Source organism: Ambystoma mexicanum, chromosome 5q (genome assembly GCF_040938575.1).
Source record: "Ambystoma mexicanum isolate Mex_15411 chromosome 5q, UKY_AmexF1_1, whole genome shotgun sequence".
NCBI classification, from domain to species: domain Eukaryota; kingdom Metazoa; phylum Chordata; class Amphibia; order Caudata; family Ambystomatidae; genus Ambystoma; species Ambystoma mexicanum.
The window spans coordinates 216751817-216776038 of NC_090933.1; the positions used below are offsets into that span (position 1 = coordinate 216751817).

Genomic DNA, 24222 nt, shown 5'->3' on the forward strand with positions numbered 1-24222 from the left:
CAGGGCACTTGGCCACCGCCCCACCAAGCCCCCCCTCGCCCCCCCATGGCATGCTATCGCTGTGAATGATGGCATTAGTTTTACTGTTTCATCTTTTTGACACGGTTTGAATATATACCTTAACTGCAATTCCTGTGTGTATAAAGCCTATGAGGCATGCACTTTAAATCTGACGTGCGTCTTCAGGATGTCATTATGAGCCTAAACCTGTACAACTCACCAAGTTCAATCCGGCCTTGCTTTGCCCGTGCTCATAACGAACACAGTGGACAGCACTGTCCCTGCCTGATGTGCACGTTAAGAGTCTACACCATTAAACACTTTTTAAGAACGCGTCGAACGCTGCAGCACATCGATGAGTGAAGTGTGGATTTCGGTCTGTAGCATCTGCTCCAGTAAAGCACAGTGATGCCACTGTTAAGTGGGTTTAGGGTCACATCATGGGCGTGGTTATCACCGGCTCTGTGTGGGAGACCCATATACGCGACAGCTCACTTATTCCTTCAAAGGTGAAAGAGACATTTAAGCACGAATGGATTTTTCAATGGTGAACAGAATGTCTTTGATGTCTTTGCCTGTCTCGATCCCTCGTTTGGAGCACACCACCCTCTCTCTTCTTGTTAACATCACAGATCATAGGTGAAAGTCTGTAACATTTCAAAAACACGTTCTTTATGCACTGCACATCAATACTGCTTAAAAAGCAGTTTCCTCTCCAGTTCGAATGCCCCCACCCACGTTTGTATTTATGGGCACTGTGGCAGGTCAGAAGAACAACTCTGACTCTGGAGGGCATTTTCAGAGATGTGTTTATTAAAGAATAAGATAGCTATGGGGTGTTCCCTACCTATCAAACTAACTAAGGTGCTCGTCAGTCTTCTGAGAATGTCCCAAAGAATATGCCCACAGTCCAAACTAACCCTAAACTGATCCTACCACTGTTCTAACAACTAAAGACAGGAGAATTACTCCCTTCTGGTGCTTTGCCTCAAGCAAATCTCTTCTTCCAGGGTCGTCTTAATATGTGATTTTTAAATAGTCTTTTGTGACTCCTTTAATCAGTTCTTTTAACTCTTTCATAATCTCATTATACTTTGTTCCTTCTGAACACTTGGTTTCTTTGAACTTGGACGAATGCTTTGATCTGTATTGTTCCATTTGATGTCACTTAGGTTCTGCTCTTTCCCTCTACAAAAAGGAGATGCTTTCTCCTTTTCCCAGAGTAGTAATACCCAGCCTCTACAACTCTCCCGCTTAGGATTCTCTTCTCTGCTTATTCATTCATAGTATTTTTGTTCTTGATAGTCTCTACCTTTAGACTTGTATAACTCTCTGCCTTTCTCCCCAGGCTTGCACCTAGTAATTTCTCTCTCAATCTGTATTGCATTCGGCTTTCTCTCATTGCCATTATTCCAGTCTCTCACTTTAGGGGGTTATGCTCACTTTGATTCAACTGGGACGAGTATGAGCAGTCCCATAACAATTCCCTGGCGGCCTCCCGGGCCTCCCGTTCTACCCATTACCTTGGATTCTCTGGGACGTCGTCACCGGAGCCTGTCTTCACTCAGCGTTCACGGTTTCCTTCGCTTCTTAGATAATCTGCTGTTCCATATTCTCCTTCTGGGCAGATTAGCAACTCTGTGTGTATCCAGAGTGTATGCGGCTTTGACCACTTAGTGGTTTTGGCATTGTTTTGTGGACCCAGGTCCACCATGAAGTCTTGGTGGTCACGCCACTACAGTCAGCTTCTCGCTCATTCCTTCTCCAAGGACACTTCACGTCCAGCACCCGAGCAGTTTCCAAACTTGCAGGCTCTGCCAGTTGCAGAGTCTCCTCCCCTCTCAGGTGTTAGGTCTCCATGGGGCTTCTCTGGCTGATGATCGTTTCTCTCTTCCTCCGCTTGCTGCAGCGGCTCTCTCCACTCCAGCATCCTTGTCCCAGTTAAATGGAGGTTTCCATTTAAAGTGACAGGCTCTGTTTCTTCTTCACACAAGTCTTTATATTGCATATTTCTTTGTGGGTCTGATCTTCCTTAATAGGCCATTTCGAGGTGTCCTTTAGCGAGTTCCTGACAGGAACGGGAGTCCTTGTCCCCACAGGGAGAGTCTCTCCCATTGAGCTCACCTTTGTCTCACCTCCTACGGAGGGTGTTGCGCAGCATGCTCGCCTCACTGGGGTGGCTACCCCTATTGGGAAGAAAGGACGAATTTCCCTTGATTCGGCCTATCACACACACTGATCCAAGAGCCGCGTCTCACACAGTACCCACCATCCCCATTATGGAAAATGACCTAAACAAGACAATCTTCTATACTGGAGACCCTTATTATTTGCATGACAAAGCACAGTAAACTCTGACTTACATCACAGTGCATCATTTCAGACCCAGATCTCCTAAGCACAGTATATTACTTGTGACTTCTATACTGTGAATTGAGAACAGCACATTTCCTTCATTATCCCGAGAATCAATAATCACACACAGGTGTCTAAAGTTAATGTAATGCAAAGTTAAAGGTCATATTAGTGCTCAGACCCACACGAGACATTTACATTTTTGTTAGGTAGTACATCACCCCCCATATACTATCCCACAGCACTCACTTGTCTTGATGCTTATATATTCCCTTACATGGATGTGCTTTCCCTCAAGACTGATAATAAAAAGCAGAAATCGTAGGGACACTTAGAATATTAGGAACCAGTTCTAGAGTTCTCTAATCTATCTTTTGTGTCTTTGTAAGGATTCTAGCGATTACAGCTGGGCAGTTCATGCACATTAAAGTGGTCCTTATCACAGGCTGAAGGGATACACAAAAGACTGGAGATATTATAGGCTGATACATTTCAGATGTATTTTTGCAATGCATTAGTGTTGGAGTAAAGGCTAAAGCCTTAGGCAGATGCTCCAATTAAACAGGGATGCATCTCAATATAACACTACAGAGGTTCAAAGAATACACAGTTCAGCAATAGAGATATTCAGACTGGGATCTGGAGTCCCAAGTTCAAGTTTTCTTATCTAAAACTGTTTGTGATCAGGGTTGTCACACCGAATACTCCCCCCCCACAAAATCATTCTCTGTTCCGGAGTGGCTCACACAAAGTTATTCAGTTCCGGAGTGGCTCATGTGCAAAGTTACTCAATTTCCACATTGCAATTGATTTCTTCCCTGTCTGTCCCAGGTGGAATTTTAGGCAGCAACCATTGTTGTTGAACCTCCCCCCTAACACTCACCAAGGGATTGTGCAGAGTTCTGAGCAAATCACCTGCTCCGGTCGAGCAAGCGCTCAGCACAGGCTATGGTTTCTAAAGGGCACACCACAGGCTAAGGTTTATCTTAGTGAGCCCTCCTGCCTTGGATTTTCAACAAGCCTTCCTGGCTCACATTTTCAGTACGCTCTTCTGGCTCAGTGACCCCAAGCTAGTTCAGATTTTCAGTCAGCAAGAATTATTTATTTTCTTTGGTTGGCTTGCCAGTCCTCTAGAATCCAGACTATGGCTGTGTATAGCCCATTATTTTCTCTTGCTTTTCACTCCGGGTTCTAAGACCTTTTTGGCCGTGCCAATCTATGGGCCCAGGTTTTCCAAAACCTCCCACCTATCTAGTGCTGTACCCTGGCTGGCTATGCTAGGCCTAGTTGCACTTGCTGTCGTCCTCTCAGCACCCCCTTCTAGCCCATGCCCCCCTTGGTTTAGCCATTGCTGATTTTCTATGTTGGCTCTCACCTACCACTTCCTCCTCCATCTGAAACATTTCCCTGCCTCTGATGACTTCCTCCTTCTCATGTCCACTTCTCTCTTCCAACATCCTACTGCTTCAAATCACCTCCTCTGGTCTTCTCCTCTGCCCCTCTCCAACTGTTTCCTCTCCCTTACACATCTTCTTGACTCCTCGCCTCTGATATTGCCCGCTTCCAACTCTGTGTTGCCCCTGGTATATCTTGCTTTCTCTGCCCCTTCTGGCCTTGGCCTCTTCCCTGAAGCAGTCTCCCTCATTCTCTCTCTCTCTCTCTCTCTCTCTCTCTCACTCACTCACTCACTCTCTCACTCTCTCTCTTTCTAACTCTCTCTCTCCCTCCTCCACACCAACCTCTCCCTTTCACTTACTTGCAGGGGATAGGTTTTCCTTCCTTCCATGTCAGGGTATTGGTGCCCTGGTGTCTGCAGTCTTTCTAGGCCCCCCTGTCTCGCTAGCTCCTCTAAGCTCTCATGGACGTTCCTCTGGTCCAGCTTTGCAAGGCCTTTCTGCACTCCAACTTCCAAGCACCCAGACGTAGGAAACGGAGCCTTTTTTTAATTTTGCATGGACCTGGTTTTTGCTCCTTGATTGACCGGGCGGTCAGCTGGGTCTAGCAGCAATCTCATTGGGAGTGAGTTTTTATAGGTCAAAACTGGGATGGGAGGGATTTAAAAAAGGCTGGTAACCCTTATGAATCCACACCATGCAGTCTGCAGCTTTTTTCACCATTCCAGTTTTTTTAATGCTGCTTTGAAAACGTTAGTCACAGGATTTCCGTTTCCCCCTTCCACCCCCATTCATGGGGTGGTATTGGGAAGGGCTTTAGCTGGAGTAAGCGGTAACAGGGTACAGGTGGAAGTTTTACATAGTTAATTTTAAGGAATATTTGTAATCCAATTAAATTCATAGTGATAAGGCAAGAGCTTGAAATGTGTAACTCTAATTATTATGTGCTAGAGAGATTTGTCAGATACTACCGTGTTGACTTCTATAGGATCCCTGCTGCCCAGACAATCAAAATATCCTTCTGCATGAATCGCTGCACTAGCCATCAATAAGGCTCCCCCTTCCTCATAGATGCTTGAAAGCCTGACGCTTCTGTTTTTCCCCCACTTTGCTCAGTCCCCTCCCTCTGTTGTGCTCTCCCCTAAAGCCATGCGAGATCATCTTTAGTCCTTCTATCCTAACTGTCAAGTGCTCAAATACATTTGCCTGAATATCCGAGCTCTTAATCCCAATAACACCCAGTGTTTAAAACTATGATGGTCTACGTTGCATGTTGCTCAGAAACGTATGTATGTATGATCGTGTGCACCTTTCAGCTCTATAATGACATAGCACAGCATAACTGATAGCACTTAGCTGAACATATTGCAGCAGCCTCAAATTATTATTTTTTAATCACCTTTCAGATTGAATTTACTACAGATGGCCCTGCATTGAAACATGAGTAATGTGTTTTTGAACACAAATGACTTTCCTCATAGTTCTCGTCGAAAGGTGTCACTCGCAGAAAAGATTAACAACATTATTTATCATTTTTGTAGAAAGTTCATACTTTGGGCCAGCTTCGTCTTTAATGCAGAGTTGTCTTGGAATTGTGCAAAAATCACAGAACAGTGCCAACTTGAATATCCCACCTGCTTACAAAAAATATTTCACATACTGTAAAAGTAAATACGTCCGTTTAATATGCGTGCCGTATACAGACAATAACAAAAGAAATCTGTTATACATCTCTGTTGCAGTTCCTTTAATAGGTGTTGTGATATGGCCATTACCGGTGCCTTGTCAAGAGGCTATGGGAACCCCTCGCATCCGGGGCTGGGAAGCCCACCATGTAGAAATACAGCGACAGTCCTACCCCTTATGGGGGACTGCAGCAGTGGAGAAGGCCCTTCCTGACCCTCCACCCTTGTGCCAGTCTATTTCTGAGCAGTCCACCTTTGTCCCATGCCATACCCCCTCGACAAGATGCTTGCCAGTGATTGTGTGTTTCTCCTGTTGACATCCCAGTCCAATGAGAAACCAGCGAGAAGCATCTGATTGAGAGCAATGGTTCAGCGTTGTAGGCCAGCTGCCTGTAGATGGTGACCCGACCACAAGTATCCAGCTCTCCAGGATTCTATGATCCGTTAGCGGTGGAGAGTGACCAGCAGAATGACTGGTGAACCGCAGCGCCACCAGTATGTGGCAGACAGGGAAGCTGCATGGTGCTGCCATACAGCCTTAGCGATCGCACGCAGCTGCTGCTAAAACCCTTATAGTACCAGGGACTAGTGCTGCAGTTATGAAACCCCAAACAATTGGACTTAACTTTGGGACATAAGGTACGAATCCCTAAGGCCCAAATTCGAACATTCAGGCTCCCGGTCTGCCGTTGCTGTTCTGCAGCGGACCCGTACAGAGGAAGTGAGCCAATCTTAGCCCACTATTTGTAATCTTGTGTGCCTTCAACACGTCCAGGGTGGGGAAGACTGGGCCAGATTGGGAGCCAACCCAGAAAAGGAGGAGGGCTGTAAAAGAGAATCACAAGAAGTGTGGGTTATTTGGATGAGGTCAGAGGAGGAGGTGGAATACTAAGGAGCCAGCAAAAGGAAGGCAGGAGTGGCAGAGTGTGCAGGGGATTTCTGGAGAAGGTGAGGTATTGGCTAGTGAGTGAAAGAGGTACTGCACTGTGAGTGTGTTTCTGTAAGTGTGATACGTTTGGTTAAAATGGTTAGTTAAGTGACTGTGAAGTGTATGTACTGAGTGAAAGAAAGGTGTCTAAGTAGAGGTAGTGTGGCAGAGGGTGCAGTGGTGTGGAGGAGGGAGTAGGAGTGTAGCAGGAGAGAGTAGTGACAGCGGAGAGTAGATAGTAACATCAAAGGGTGGATGCGGGGCCCAGAAGGAGTGATTGACGTCAGAGGAACAGGAAGTAGAGCAAGGGACAAGGGTGAAGTTGAAAGAGGAGGAGAGAGTGAACGTGGAAGAAGACTGAATCGTGCAGGGCATCTTCAAGGTACACATCTATATCCCCATAGACCATTAACAACTGGTTAGAGTAGGGAAGTTACAAAGTTCTTGAGGGAGTTTAGTGAGCTAAGGGCAAGAGCCCTTAGGTCAACAGCTCAGTCCTTTTAACGATTAGCATACTGAGAATGAAACAATTGCTATATACTAACTTGGGGCTAAGGACATCAGGGGTAGGGAGGAGGGGCATTGAGATGAGCGAGAGAGGGCTACAGGGCCAATTAATAGTTCAATAAAAACCCTTGAACCACCTCTGAGATGTGGAGTGATTTTTGTTTAATCTGTGACAGTGGTAACCAATATAAATATTGGTGGAGTTCCAAAAATATAAAATGTAGAATGCCTGATCGTAAGCATGAGGCACAACCCATAGCTGTAATTGATTGCTTTCATCTCACATTACAAGGTGGAGTATTATTGTGGGCATGAATGTGGTAATTAGTGGGGGGTAAAGATATGGTGCCTCATTACAAGTTGGGCGGTATTCTGGACTTAAATCTGCTGGAATACAGATTAAAAGTGGCGGTGGGCGAGTAATTTGATTTGGGGCCAGCCTATATTTGAATACTACTCTCCATAGCAGAATGCACCCAGTCCCTACCGGTCACTATGGCTATCCTGACAGCGTCCATCAATGTCCTGTGAAATTTCCCTACTGTGACATTTCCTCTGGGATTATATAGTGCCGTGGTTGCATGCCTCACCCCATTCTCTTGCAAAAACGTATGCATTTCCCTCACCACAAAATGGGGGCCAATATCTGTGATAATCTTCCTCAGAAATCTCTCCATCCAAAAAAGTACTCCAAAAAATGCACAACTCTACACGCATTGACCTACCTCACCACAAACACCTCAGGCCATTCAGACATGTCAGCCGTCACAATTATGTAGTTCCCTTGAACTCCATACATGACTAATAGACCCAAAATGTCCACAGCTACCACATCCTACACCGTGCTGGGACTCTCCACCACTTCCATTGGCGGAACTCTGGTGCGTAACATCTTACCACTATCCGCACACACCTCGCAGCTCTTCAGCAAATGCTCCACGTCTGCATCCATGCCTGACCATCAATAATCCTGTCTGATCCTCGGCCTGGTTTTGCATATCCCCAGTTGCGCTCTGTGGGCTACCTATATGACAGGTGCTCTCAGACCTTCTGGAACGACCACTCGATGACTCCTTACTAACACCCCCTTCTCCACACTCCATTAATTCTTTATCCTCCTGTACTGCTTATAGTCATCCTCGTAATCCTCAACAGGCCAGCCCTTACTGACGAAATTAACGACCCTCTTGTAAACGTCATCCATGTCACAACAGGCAATCCATTTTTTTTCATCACTCACCTGGGAACATATATAAACTTCACCCTCCCTCTCACCCATCACCTGCTCTTGCAGTCGAATTCTTGCAAACCCATTATCCAACGCAGTATCCTCCTTGACACTCCTTCCTGCTGTTTTTTATTGAAGATTGCTACCAATGCTTTGTGGTCTGTCACTACAAATAACTTCCTTCCCCATTGTAAGGAAGACCTGGTATTAATAGTAGACACAGACACAATAGATGCAAGTTTCGAAAACTTTTATTTTGGTGTTTTGGTTGGGTTGGTAGAATTCCTAACTGGCCCCAACTCTAGAATGGGAGTAGTCCCTAACATTAAACAAATAACAAACAAGTCTAAGTCAGTCTAGTCAAAACAAAAAGACCTATACTAAAAAAAAAATTACCTTGTCCTCCTTCTCAAATGACAAATGTATTAAGGGAATACAAAAGGAAAAATAGTGTCTTAAAAGAAATGTCAGAATGGCTTATGTAACAACTCCCTTCCCCAAGTTCAGCAGCACAAGGTATCAAGATTTTTTTTGAAAAAGGATAGGTGAATGGCACAGTTCTATCACTCATGTGCACTTTGGGATACTGGTACAATTCAACAGTTCAGGCTTGGGTTCAAGCTTTTGGCAGTTCAATCATTTCCTTAGGCTTCATCCGCCTTCAAAAAAATACACAGTTCTACTCATGACTTTCTTTGCCACAATTCAGCACAGGCTTTCCTACACTAGGCTCCAGCCTGCCTTTCTCTTGGTGGGGGTTCCCTTGCCTGCGTTGTGTCTTGGGTGTCTTTTTCACTGTCAAAGACTTTCGAAACTGCAAGGATTTTACGCAGACCTCTGCATGACAACTTCAACCTCTGTTTAAACAATTCAACAATCTTCCTCATCTCGCAATGCTCCTTGGTACTTGTAGTTTCTTACTCTCTTTACTTGGCTCTCTTGGCCTCTTTCAAAGTTCATATACTTTGCCCTCTCTGCATATTCAGAGTTCACATACTTTGCTTTTCACTTATTCAACTTTTGTTTAGGATCGCAGTTACTTTCTTGCATTCGGTTCCTATTTAATACACTTCAACTCAGCGCATTTCACAGAGACTTTCGAATCTGTGTTTCTGCCTCGCAGGACCACTCTGTTACTTTGTATACTTTCTTCCATATAAAGCTATTGTACTTTTTATCGCACACACGCAACCTTCAACTTTTGGCTACAGTTACCTTTGCTTTTAACAGAAACCAAGCTTTTGTTGCCTTTGATAACTCACTGACCGTGTTAATTGGACTTCTCTCTTCAACGCCTCTTGTGTAGCAGTCTAGGCAGTAACCAACGTCTCATCTGCTCCTCCCCAACTCCGTTGTTCACCCGCTCACTCGGTTTCAGCCTTGGAACGTTTATGGCTTCCCAAAAAGTGTGGAATTCTCACCTGGTTCTCTCGGTTCTTCACAACTGCCGATCAGCACATTGGCCTTCCAACTTCCATAGCCTGATTTGCATCAGGCCCGAAAAAGTTGCTCCTTCTCGTACCCAGCCTCGCTCAGAGTGTGCCTGTCCATGCCACCTTTTATTCTGACAGGGAGTGTTAACAAGTGGCAGGTGTGTATAGTTAGGATTACATGCCTGACTCTGCTTGGTCTCATTAAAGGGACAGAACCATTGCAAGTCGGAAGCGGTAATCTTCCTGGCCTCATTCCTCATCTTCCTCGGCTCAATAGTGTGGTCAATGTGAAAACGGGTGGAATTATGGGAGTTGTAGTTTCCCATAAAATAAGCAGGGATGGGGGTTGGATGGGTTGTGGAAAAAGGGGGATACCATGTCTCACCACCAGGTGCTTCTCACCCACTCCCCAAGGACCCCTTACACAGGTGATCCTCCCTCGCTTGTCCACCCACAGGGTCAGGATCCAAAAGTGATGGCCTTTCCCTGGCCACCTGAGTGCAGGATCCCCAGGGACTAAGTTGTGAAACACCCTCTGGTTTTCTCACCCATACATAGGTTTTAAACTGCTCGACGCCCCACACACAAACCAGGGTCTCTTGTTGCACAACTAAATACCTCTTCTTTGCTTCTTTCAACACGGGTGATGCAAATACCACCACCTGCATGTCCTGGCATGAGCAAACACTCAAGGCCACTTTCACTGGCATCCGTATACAGATGTACATCCCAATCCTCCTTGAAACCCCTCCATTTCAAGGATTGTATTAAACTCCCTGTATCTTGGAACTCTCCTTTTCTCCTTTAATCCCAAACAAATGTGATTTTTCTTTTGTGAGCTCCCTCATGCAACTAGTATTTTTGGCCAAATTCTTCACAAACTTCCCATACTATTCTATAAACCCCAAATATAAAGATAACTCAGATTTGCTCCTGGGAGCCTTCATTCTTATTAGAGCTTCCACTACATCCCTTTTTGGCTTCATTCCTTGAGCCGACAACTTATGTCCCAGATTCTGCACTATGCTCACTTGGAATTTGCATTTCCCTAGAGAAATCGTTAACCCTGCTTCACACAACTTTCTCAACACACCGTTTATCCTGACATCATGGCCCCTCTGGTCCTTTCCCCATACTGAAATGTCGTCTTTGGAGCAACGCACACCTTTCAACCCACTTAATAATTTGTTCATGACTCTTTGAAAAACTCTTGAAACAGAAATCAACCGAACCGCATTCTCCTACACTTATTCAAACCAAATGGAGTTATAAATGTCGTCAAGTCCACTGACGAGGGATGCAACCGGACCGGATGGTAGGCAGTTCTCAATTCTAATTGTAGAGAACGTACTGGCAGCAGATATTTCCATCAGCAACTAGTTTATCTTTGGCAAAGGAAACCTAACCAGAATCACACTTTTGTTCTATGCCCTTAAATTCATGCAAAGCCTCACTTACGTACCACCACATGGCTAATCCATTCTGCCACCTCCTCTACAATCCCTTTGCACATCATGCGATTGAGATACCCTCTATTTCTGACCCTAGCATCACTAGAATAGTCCTAGCATTGGCTCTAACTGGTACCGCTCCAGGCTTTAACTTGATGTAATGCACAAAACCCTTAAGGCAACCAGTTGCCTCATCAAACACACTTGGATACCAGTCCTTTACATCCTGTTCCTGCTACGCTGCCTCTTTCCTCTCCACTACCGATACCTGTAAAGGGTGCTCTGGGTCCAGCCTTATGCCTAAATCTGCTTGTGTGTCGAACAATAATAAGGTAACTCCTTTGCTCCTAATTCTAACTACACCCACCGCTTTGCACCCCTTGAGTCCAAACTGCACCTCAAACTCTCCCACTATGTCAATTGGTACCTCACCGTAGGCATAAGCTAGGGAAAAGTACTTGGGCACAGAGCGCTTTGGAGCGCTTTCTCAACTTCACCTCCTTTGAATTCAGTATTATTACCCTCAAGTGCTGCCCAGGGAGTTGACATCCCGTGGTTAGGGATGACATCTACCAGTATTCGAATACTGTGATGTGGGGGCCACTCTGGACTCACTCGTTATTCGCTGTTGGACCATCGCCAATAATTAATTTTGTTGAGGCTGTGAACACTGTGACGAGTGGATCCACCTCATTATTCGACCGCAGGTTGTTAACCGTCAAGTTACATGGTCTTTTTTTTTCTTTTCTGTAGCTGTCCTGCCTGTCACCATTCTGAGACAGGCAGGTGCAGCGCATACCTGGGCAGATTCTCTGGGACCATGTCACAGCGCAAGAGGAGGGCACGCTGCAGGGCCTCAACAGCGGTCCTTGCTAAAATCGACCGCCATGCCTGCGGGCACAAAGTATCAGAGACAGCCCACACTTGTCCAGGTCTGTGGGCACGCTCAGAGCGACGCACTCTCGTCTACAGCTGCAGGGGCAGAGCGTTCGGCTCGGCACCTGGAGACATCTAGAGGCTGCTAGACCACTTTGTTGCTAGTACTGGCTGCCCACCTCTACAGACCACGCAGGAATCTGTCGTTTTCTTTTCCTTGTTTTATTATGCTCTCACCATAACATCCCCAGTCGTCTCCTCCTCTCGGCTCTCTGTTCACCCAACCTCCTCTTTCAAACATAAACATTCTTTAATCACCATTCCAGAACACTTGCCACCCCTATACTTGAAATTTGATGCAAGAATGGGACTGTAATGGTTGGGCACTATTCATGAAGGAAGTGATACACAGAAGGGGTGTGTCAACAGGTCCTGCTGGCCAGCAATAGGTGAACATGAGGGATGCAGCATATAAGTCGGTTTCTTCTTAATGCTAGTGTATCACAGAAGTGCTGGAAGGGGCAGCTGATAGGGATCCAGATATTCTTGTTTAAGTAGTACGCTTCATTTTTTCCTGTTAATACATCAGATGTTCACTAATAAGAAATTAAATTGCTATTTGCTTGCTCACTCCCCATTAACTTTCCACCCTCAACTGTGCAGCTTATAACTCTGAATCCCCACCATGTCACTTACTCTGACATTATTCTCTGCATCCTGGTTCCCTTGCATACCACACCGTCTCCACCTCGCTAGTCACCCTCCCAACTGTGTTGGCCACCCTGGTTGTGTAGGCATACACTCATTCAGCCTTTTTTTAAATCTGTGTGACAAAGTGCTCTGCCTAAACATGGGAAAATCTAGTGATGTAACCAAAGAGGCCAGGTCCTCCCTGAACTAGTGGATGATGGGCTCAGGGCTGGTATGGGAACGGTCCCTTGGTCACGTGCATGTAATTCCGTCCCTAGGCAGAGGACCACCTCATTAGGCAACCTAGGGCCACAGTCCCTTTAATGGGGGCTGCCCTTAAACTTGGGGACTTGAACAAAATTGAACTTGTTGATGCATTGAGCCTCAGTAAGAGTTTGGCGGTAAATCCACCAAATTACAGCCAAACTCGATTACCGCCACCACCACTTTGTCCTGTGGTTTACTACTGGATTACACGCAGAGGTAGGGTGGTGTAAGTCTCAATTTTTGGAGTCCATAGGCACCATGGGGATTTCAGCTTTGGTAATTACACCGTGTTTTGCCAATGTTTGGCGGTAAAGTGGCAGATTCACCTTCAGCTTTTTGTTGGGGGTAAATTCTCCACTTCATCGCCAAACTCTTAGAATGGCAGTGCGGAAATGCAGCGGAAACAGAATTACTGCTGTTTTCACCTGCGCCACCATACTTGTAATGCACATTGTCTCATCTGGCCACAAACCAAAGCCCTTTATACAAAAAGTGTATGTTTAACACTTATTTCGTATTCGTAAAATGTACAATTATACAGATCTACATAAACAATATTCCTCAAAAAGTTTGCTAACATTAAAACAAGGTAATGAACCATCATTTCCTTAAAAACAAACATATCAATCAGTACTTTAGACCAGGATCGAGATGTTATTCAAGAATAGAATAACATTAAAATATTCATTACATCTGTATAATATTTTCCTTATTTTAAGTGCTTACCTTATACAAATGGCCAAATTATTTAAAGCTGTTTGAGATTAAATAATTACCAATTATTATTTGTCTGCTTCTTTATAACCGGCTCATTTAAGAGATCTTAAAATTGAAAATACCAATTTCTTTCCCTATTCCTCCATAACATCTGGAGAAACAGATAAAATGGGCCCCGTCTTCATCTCATCTTAGGCCACATTGCCCGAGACCAAGGTGTCCATCACTGGGTCTGGACCACTTTTATAACACATATTTAAGGGGTAAAAGGTCCAGACAAAGTTTGTAATGCGTATTTTCTCATTGTTTATTAGTATCAAAACAACGTACCATGACATATAAAGTCTATATATCTTGGTAAAATATGTTTGGACAGATTTCCCTGATCAGTTGTCTTTCACATTGACATCTTACATCTATGAACTATTGATTTTACTGATTTATCCACTACTGGAGATACACTCCCAGAAAGGGGATAAGCACTTGGATTCTATATTTCCTTTAAAGATGCATTTCATGCCTTTCAGCCATGTCAGTCTTTTCAACATTTCATGAGCGTGAAGAGCTTTTATCAAGGTTTGTAAAAGTGAATCCCTTTCCTGGATCCATTATCATACTGACAATTTCACTGCTATATAGATCTTGGGAGGGGCGGGGGGGGACTTCTGCTTCAGTATGTGCTATGGAATTATTAATGGATATAGCTATCTTGAGGAGTCTTTTTGTTAAGATCTTATTGTCATTTGTGGCAGCCCTAAATGATGTGTGAGCTATCCTCCTACTATAAGACAGTATTGCTCTTGTGATTTGCTGCTTGTTTGACTCAGTGTTCTTAGTTATTTTGCAAACCTCGATCCAGATAATTTATCTAAAAGAGGAACAATAATGGGGCCAAGATGCCCCCACTCTTCTTGTTATACCAAAGTATTTTGTGCATTGCCCTAGCTACTTAATCTGGTGCAAGCTTTGTTGTTTGTGTAGAGCGCCATGAAACAATGTAATACTCCTCCAGGCAACCCCAACTCATTTAATATTTTCCATATCTTACTGCAATTGGCCAAATCAAAAGCAATGTTGAGGTCAAGGAAAGCAAGATTTACCTTCCCGGATGCGGGAAGAAGCCAGATCCGGAAGGTGGGCTGCACAGGATCAGTGCCGCAGAGAAGTCTGATGATCATGCAATTGATCAAGTGGCAGGCAATGACCGCAGTGCATGAATACGCTCAGCGCAGTTCTAAGAGAGGTGGCCCGGGAGCTGAGGCAGGACAGAGATGGCAGAGCCAGCTGGTGATGCTGCCCGAGTGGCTACGTTGTGCAGTGGAGCAACGGCAGAGCGCAGTTTGTGAGGAGAGCGGCTGAAGAGGAGCGACATGGGAGGGCACAGTACGCGAGTATTCCCTCACAAGCACAGGTGATGCAGCGAGTGCGGAACGTTGCCCAACCCCCACTCGCATGCAGAAGGGGGGGATATTGACATAATTGTAGCAACAGGGCTGATTGCTGCAGAAGGAGCCACCAAATAGTGGCTTTAAGTAGCCCTGAGGCTGAGGAGCGCATTAGAGGGCGCACGCCCGCGAAACAGAAAAAGGTATGCATCGCAGATTGCTGTGCAATCTATATTCACACAGTGACAGCCCAGAAGTGGGGTTGAAGCACTGGCAGCGCCTGAGCACAGGGAAACTTTGGCAGGGTAGAGAACTGACATCAAATAAGTGGAAACCAAACAAGACTGTATGTTTTGGGTAGCACGGCAAGTAGCACGCTGGTACTGGTTACCCCACTGAATAGTGGCATCAAGCAGCCCTGCTGCGGGAGAGCACATGAGGGTGCGTGCACCCTTGTGACACAACAAAGGAAGGTGCCGCCGATTGCAGTGCAATCTACATCCATACAGAGACAGCCCAGCAGTGGAGGGGAAGCACTGGAAGCGCCTGAGCGCATGGAACACTTTATCAACGGGAAGAACCTAAGCCACATAAGTGACAAAACCAAACAAGACTGTTTGACTTGGGGAGCACGGCAAGTAGCACATTTGTACTGACTACCCCACTGAATAATGCCATCAAGTAGCCCCAACACAGGAGTGCACACACACTTGCGCGACACAACAATGGAAGGCTCTGCCGATCGCATTGCAATCTACACCCATACAGAGACAGCCCAGGAGTGGGGTGGAAGCACTGGAAGCACCAGAGAGTATGGAACACAGTATCAATGGGAAGAACTGGAGTCAAATAAGTGACAATACCAATTGAGACTGTATGCCTAGGGCAACACCGCAAGCAGCAAATTCGTACTGGCTACCCCAGCAAGTAAGAATATCCTTGGAGGGGTGAGGGACTGCACACTCAGGAGGTTGACGCATGCACCCCGGGGATAGTGACCAGAGGTGGAACCACAACGGTCGTGTAAATAATAGCCTGGAGACCATAATTAGATTTCTGGAAGTAAGTCGAACCACGAATGGGGCCCTAATGTTGATACACGCCCTATAATAGTTAAGTACAGGTGAAGTGCGCAAGCACTGGTGAACCTAAAAGGGGCGAGTTTAGATGGGTAACATTGCTGAATAACATATGCTGCGTAGATGGTTACCTCTTTATGGGCACAAGGTTGCGAGAATTACTGCAATATAAAAGACACCACCTAACGGCAAAATCTGTTTAAGGCACCTGGGAGGCAACTCAATTATCCCGGAATACAACGAACAGTCCTCAGCTGAAACCGACTGGAGCCCTGCAATAAGCTACAAGCAACCAAGTAAGTGGATGGGAGCGGAATTGCCGGTCTAGTAAATTCACCCATCGTGTCCAAGGCCCAGAAGAATAAGTCTAAGCAGCCGACATCGGACACCTTTACCAAATCCACGAACCTGGTGGACAACCCTGCATCAGAGGCCCTATCGTTGCTTGGAGAACAAAATCGAGCAAAAGGAGATCAGCAGGTCCTAGATGCCATAGCGGCCCTGAAGATTGCCATGGAATCCAAAATGGACGCCATTAGCCTGGATGTGAACCTTCTGAGGCAAGATGTTCAAGTACTCTCAGAGCGCACAGACACACTGGAAAAGGAAGTGGCAGCGAACACAGTCGGTCTGAAAGACACCTCCAGGAATACTGCAACAGCAACTGCGGATTCTTGGGGGTAGAGTGGAAGACTCTAAAGGCTGAGCCAGATGCAATAAATGTGCGCATTATTAGACGTCCTGAGGGGGAAGAAGGCATGAACCCCACTAATTTCATCGAAAACATGCTATTACAAGAAATTGGCCTGGACACCCTCACTCTGGGCTTCACAGTGGAAAGAGCTCACAGATCCCTGATGAAGAAACCACCACCAGGTGCCCCACCACGACCCTTAATAGCTAGGTTACTCAATTCCAAATATAGAGAAAGGATCTTTGAACATTTTTTGAAAGGGCGGCACAATACAGTGAGCATCAGCAAATATGACTTCTTACCCAGACTATACCCTGCAGGTGCAGGTGCAAAAACAAAGAATGCACAAGAGGAGGCTGCGAGGAGCGAACCTTAACTACATGTTACTATACCCGGCAAGACTGAAGGTGTTCAATAAGGGCAGAGCCATCTTCTTTGAAAACACGCAGGATGCTCACACATGGATGGACACAGAGAACTTTTCATCTGAAGAGGTCTAACAGATGACAGGAGAAGGGGACACACGGTGAAAGTCCTGCAAAATAATGCATGAATGAAACCGGCTTGTCCGGCGATGGCGAGAGGCATAGACCTTTTGCACAGAATACAGGCAACCATAACTATGCATAACAGGAGAGAGCAGTGCGCACACAATCTGAGCGTGCTGCAGAGAAGCGTCCTTCCCCCAAGACTGTTGCATTATGTAGAATTGCATATGCAGGATAGGGGACCTTAGAATAGCCTCATGGAATGTTAGAGAGCTCAATAGTTATATTAAACGCAGTAGAATATTGTCATATTTGAGAAGCCAGAAGATTGACATTGCATTCCGTCAAAAGATGCACCTCACAAAGGACAGACAAATTGCAGTTGCTAGGAAATCGAATGGCACATTCCTGTGCTTGCCGTAATCAGGGTTTTCAAGAGGGGTCCTGATATGGGTGGAGCCGTCTGTACCATATAAAGTCCTGAGGACTTTTCAGGACGATGATGGCAGGATGATTATCATCCAAGGGCATGTGGAACAAAGAGAATGCTGTATTATTAATACATATGCACCGAACCATGATACCGCAGCCTATTTCTGCTCGTTATACCCCCAGATTGGTAAATTCAGGGACGGTACAGTAATATTGGGCAGGGACTTTAATTGTACGCTGAACCCCAACTTAGCTGAATCGGATGATAAATTAACACAGCCAGGCCCTCAGGCCAAAGCCTTGAATATGTTATTGCAATCATTCAAATTAGCCGATGCACGCCTACATCCGCACGCCCAGGGATATTCTCATTATACCACCCATAAGGACCTGTACACTAGATCGGACTATGTATTTACAGGAGAAGAGACACTAGGTGAATTTAAAGCGGCGGAATACAGTGCCCGGGTGCTGTCAGATCATGCTCCCTTAGTGGTAACATGGCAAACTCACCCCCCTAGGGCACGCATCCTGACCTGGAAGCTAAGAAGCGAGTCCCTCAGAGATGCGGGGTTCCGAGAACAGTTGAGAGAGGGGGTGAAGGACTACTTTAAAAACAATAAAGGAAGCGTTGACTTAGCGGGTCCACTGTAGGAAGCTTTCAAGGTAGTGAACAGCGATAGCTAAGGAAAAAGGTATGCAAACTGTGATAGAAAACGATTTAGGTAAAGCTGAAACTAGGCTAGAGGCCATAGACCGATCAGGGGACTTGTCCAGTTATAGGGCCCAAGAAGTAGCCTGACTACAGCAGGAATGTTTAGTACACTGGGAAAGGTTAGGCAAGCTGAACTACAAGAAATATGAAGTGAGACAACACGCTGAAGGTGATAAACCGGGACGCTTGTTGGTCTGGCTGTACAGAACTGAGTCTAAATGAGAGTTGATACAGGAGATTGTGGTAAGGGATGGGACGGTGTGTGTAACGCAAGAAAGTATTAGAGTGCTTTCATGACTATTATGAAAAATGATATACAGAGAGGACGGGGGTGCATTTGCCAGAAATAGATGGGGCCCTGGCACAGATAGAACTCCTCAAGTTAGATGCAGAGACAGCAGATAGGCTTGAGGTCCCTATAACCATAGAAGAGTTAGAAGCCACCATAAGAGAGTTGCCAACGGGTAAAGCCCCAAGGTAAGACGTATTGCCTAGCAAATTCTACAAAGAATTCATAGTGGACGTGGCGCCCCTGTTGCTAGCCATGTTGAATGAAGCGCTGGACAAGGGCGCACTGTCAGCGTCGTTGAGAGCGTCTATTATAGTTCCATTATTAAAGCCCAATAAGCCTGAAACCGACTGCGGATCGCACAGGCCCCTCTCATTGCTCAATCAAGATGGGAAAATCCTTACAGCCTTAATGGCCAACAGGCTGAAGCCAGTAATAGCTAATCTTCTACAGGCGGACCGGACAGGATATGTGCCAGGCAGGAACATCACGTATAACCTGAGGAGACTACACCATGTTGTAGATGATACAAATGGAGGCACACGACCATATGCAGTTGCCTCGCTGGATGTGGTTAAAGCATTCGACTCGGCCAGATGTCCATGGCTAACTACAGTGCTACACCGCTTCGGCATGGGGCCAACTTATATAAAATGGTTACGGCTGCTGTATAGCAGCCCATAAGCGAGAGTCAGGACTGGAACCCACATTTCGGATCAATGGCAGTTTGAGAAGGGTACCAGACAGGGTTGTCTGTGATCTCCTATGCTCTTTATACTGGCCTTGGAACCACTAGCAGTGTACTTTCGGAAGGAATATCATGATGCAGGCATAGTTATACCTAACAACGTTAATTTAATCTCTCTATATGCAGATGATATGCTTTTGTACTTACAGCACCCAGAAACCAATTTACAGTACATTTTGGACGTGCTTGAGCGTTACGCAGATTTATCAGGCATTACGATTAATGCACAGAAATCATGCCTGTTCCCCTTGGCAGCATACAAGGGGACTTCGCCTAGTGCGCTGCCTACGTAACCGGTGAAGTGGGAGGTCAACTCATTCAGATACTTAGGAGTAGATATCTTTCATGACCCTAAAACGGAATATCTACAGAACACACTAAAGGCGGTGGAGAAAGTGGAAAAGTCCATGGCTTTCTGGGTCAGATTGCCGCTCTCATTGATGGGAAGAGCAGCATTACTAAAAAGGGTAGTGCTCCCGGGGCTTAATTGTTTTACTAATAGTCCGTATAATATCCCTAAAGGCTTTTTTAACAGGCTCAACGGTATATGTCGAGGCTTCCTATGGCACCACACAAGGTGCAGAGTAGCACTGACTAAATTGCTGTGACCGTACGAGCATGGTGGCATAAAGGAGCCCAATTTTGAGGCATATTTTTGTTTGACGAGCTAGCTGCAATTTATTACTAACTGCCTATCAGATGAACAGTCTCAAGACACCTCGCTGCTGCAGCCCTTATGTTCCCCTTTTTATTTGAAGGAGGTGATATGGATGGTGGCACTGTGTACCCCGAAGTCCCCACTGCTGCTGAAGCTGGGTAGGACCATTTGGCTTAGGGCCTGTCGCTTTTTAGAGAAAGTCACCTTATTCACCCCAGATCCCATTAGTGACACTGAAGGAGGAGGACCCACAACTTAGACTAAATGTGAGGAAGTACTGGGTAATCCATAGTGGTAACGGTTGGAGACTTGTTGCGTGAAGGCAAACCAGACCGATGGATTTCAGTGTTCTCACTGCAGAAATAGGCATACATGAAGGACAATACTTAACACACGCTTCACTCCTCACTAGGTTACAGCAGAAATGGCTGAGTACGGATGGGGTGTTGCAGGAAGATGACACTATAGAAACGCTTTGATATTTTGGAGGGTGGGCATGCAGTGTGTATGATATACGAGTTACTTATGTTATGTAGTGTAAATATTCTGAGGCAGACCAGAAGCAGCTGTGAGGCAGACTTGCAAGAGCAATTGACAGATGCAGTCTGTGGTAGGGCACTAGCCTATCATAAAAAGGTGTCTAGAAACACAAAGCTCCAATTGATATAGCTGTATACCACGCATAGGGCCTACCTAACCCCAAAGAGGATTGCCAAGTTTAGCAAGGCAGCAGAACAAACCTGCCTGAAATGTGAATTGATTGATGCGGATTTGGTGCACATGTTCTGGGTTTGCCTTGAGATCCGACAATACTGGGAAGAGATTGTGCAGGCGTTGGCCAGAGCAGGTATAATATTGGACACAAGTACTCTGTTGGCCTGTATGCTCTGCATTTTTGAGTGACCGAAACACACGAGACATGTCAGTAAGCTGAAAGACTTGGCATATATCCTAGCGAAATGGAGAATAGCAATGGGTTGGAAAGCACGCAAGAGACCAGAAGTGCGCCTATGGTGGAGCGACCTCCAAAAATAGATGCTGCCAGAAACCGCAGTATGGCGGGAAGCAAGCCGCCGAGGCCAAGGTGAACCAAGTATTGACCTCTGCCAAGGGTAATTGTAGAAGAAGATTCAATGTATTTATCAAATGGTATCCACACATGTCTCTTTGATGGGTGGTTCTGTGGCATTGATCTGAACTTCCTGTTCACCCATAGTTTTTCTAAGATATTGACTATTGAGCCATCAATTAAAACCACATTGCCAATGCTAAACAATCTTAAATGAGCAATAGAACCAAAAAGAAATATAGATTTTGTTTAGTACTTAAGATCCTTAAAAGTAATTAATGCAGAGAACATTAATATATCATTAATATCCTTCAGGTCCACATTTTCCAGATTATCTTTACCTAAAAATATGAGACTCTGTAATAATTTCAATGATCCTAGCACTTATCCCGTTATTTTAGCTGCTAGATTTAAATTCTATTTAAGTCCTTTAGAGCTAGATTAATGGTGTAGTAAGATCAACTAATTCAGCAATATGTTCAAAGACTCAAAAAGAGTTGACGGTCGGTCTCCACAAGGAGTCACAAAGGCAGCACGTTTGACAGAGGGGGCTGAAAGGCTCCAAAGATGATCAGTCACCCACTCGATCTCGTGGGTAGATAAAATAATTTAAAAAAGGAGTGGGCTCAGGGGTCCCATAATACCAATACTCACTTTCATCATGCATTTTTTTTAGTGGATCAGTCGTGTCCACAGGAATACTCTCCGCAACTTGATGCTAAGCTTGAAATTGAGCTAGTCCCTGATACAATTTTGTCTAATGTACCAATACGTGCAAAATGGGACAGGTTTGTTATATGGCACCTTGGACAAGCATCAGATGGCATTGTGAACGTTGTGAGCAATGATTTTAGAAGTGGGGATTGAATACATTCTGGTTAGTTCAAATAGATTAAGTTACCTTGATTGCAAGGACATCAGCAAAGTTATTCTAAATGATCTATCTATCGCCTTGTTAAGTCTCTGCACACACTGCCTTGACAGCTCTTTGCAGAGGAGTTTGGTTTTTGAATACTACTGTTCCCCGCTTCTTTTCACCAGAACCACTGATGGATGGAATCGTTCAATACAGTAGGACAAGGAAAGAAAGTGATGAGTGCCACATTGACAACCTTGGACTACAAGGAATAGAAAATGTTCTGATAGCATGATTTGAGAGGGACAGCTCTCAGAGTGAAGGAAACCACGCAGTGAAGAAATACCTTCAACTTCCTTCCGCTGACACCTGCATAGCAGACACGCCATGTTCTTCTACAGGACTTGAGCTGTGAGCCCACGCTGACATCAGAGGCACAACAGCTCTTCTGTCAGCACTTGCACAGTTAGTTCACTTAACAAACACTGTGTATCTTTCCCAGCAGTTTAGAGCCAAAAAGTGCAAGCAGGGAAACTTCCAAATCTGAAAATGCTTTCATTTTGATACACACCCACATGAGTGCCAGCTCTCTAGTCTTTTTATTTCAGAAGAGCGCATGATGAGCCTGGGGCTGCACAGCGGAGGGAAGTGAAACTCACGACGGCTGACCAATCTTTTAAAGGTTTGGACCTGGTGCATAAACTCGAACCGAAACTAGATAAAATAGTTAAAGGGAGTTAGTTTCAGCCCCTCACTCATTCACATCTACATAGGCAGATGCTTACAGGAAGCCCAGCCACAGGGTAGGTGTCAACAACCTAGCTTAGGCTCCCAGTCATGCAGTGTGGGTGTTTGATGCATGAGCTGGCAGTCGGAACTTGGGACAAGTTGGCCAGCAAGGATTGTCCTTGGTTGAAGAGCGGAAGGAGGGCAGACGTTTGCAGACAAAAGAGGGCAGTAAGACATCAGGATGAGGTTAGTTTTGGACGTTTGGAAACACCAGGACCAGGTTGGTTGGAAGTGAAGTGAGAAGGCTAACCAGGCTATAGCTCTTAAAATGAGGAGGACACGAGAGGCAATGCTTGGTGATAGGCTGCGGGTGAGAGTGAGGCCACAATCCTGAGGTCGTCTAGCCCACGGCGTGGGTAGGAATTAGATTGTGGCTTGTTTTAGGAGGAGCTGGCCCAGATCAGAGGTAGAGAGGTGGTGAAGAGGAAGGTCCGGTCCCTATGAGAGGAAGGGGCCGGAGCCCTCCTACCTGGGGAAGCCAAATCCAGTTGGCTCTCTCCTAAAGTAGAAGATACGCTCTACTATGCAAACTGCTGGTGGAAGAGAAACAGCATTGTCTACAGGAATCACAACCCGAACCAGAACCAGAAGTTATTGTATCCCACTATAAACCAGTGGCAAGCAAGGAGAAGCCCAGAGAGAGTACTCCTGGGATTATGATTAACTGGGAGATATCCTGAACCATGTGAACTTTGTAAGGAAACCCTCACGTTTTTGCAACTTTGGAGAAAAGATTATCCTGACATCTTATGGTTTTAGATTGAGCTAGGCAAAATAAACCTGTGTGTTAAATTATATTTTTTTTGTGTTGGTGTAATTTGGTTCACTGACCATTAAACACATTTTTTTATTTATTATTTAATTATCACATTGGTATAAAAAGAATAACAGTAATTTATTACATTTATATAATAAAAAGAACAGAAAAAAAGAGAAAATAAGAAAAACAATGCTGATTGTTATACCAACTATTAAAAATATATCTTATTATCATGTTCAATCATGTGTTAAATTAAATATGTATTTAACTAAGAATTGTGTTCAGCCTCCTTGTGGGCCCACGCTCGCTTTGTGGCAGCTGTCAGCCTACCTTACCAAAATCCACCCAGCTCCTTTTGTTGAGTGCAATCTTCGCCTACCTCCGACCTCCCCTCCCCACTCCCCAACCGGCCTGGTATCTAACGAGACCGGATTCTTCAGCTCCCTATCCGAACAGAACAGCACCTCTCTTCGCTGCATTTTGGCCCTTTACACCATGTCTGTGCAGTCGTGCATTGGTGACATTGTGCAGTTTAAGAACGCTGTCGCTGTTTAATTTGCTGAGAAAGTGGTAGAATTTCTAGAGATTTGCTAGCTGGTAAAAGTGGTTCTAACAACATAAAATGGGATTGTTACCTCTTATTGATTGTCGCTAAGGCCCATTGGTCCGAATCAGGGTGGTACATCATACTTATGTGCTGCCTTTGACCACAATCTTTTGAAAGAGGCA

The 24222-nt window shown here is 45.3% G+C and overlaps 1 protein-coding gene across 2 annotated transcripts in view; it reads left to right on the top strand.

The window, feature by feature from the left end:
* Positions 1-24222, top strand: part of ZNF407 (zinc finger protein 407) — a 2669902-nt gene that overhangs the window by 1926783 nt on the left and 718897 nt on the right. The gene's annotated exons all lie outside the window — the stretch shown is intronic.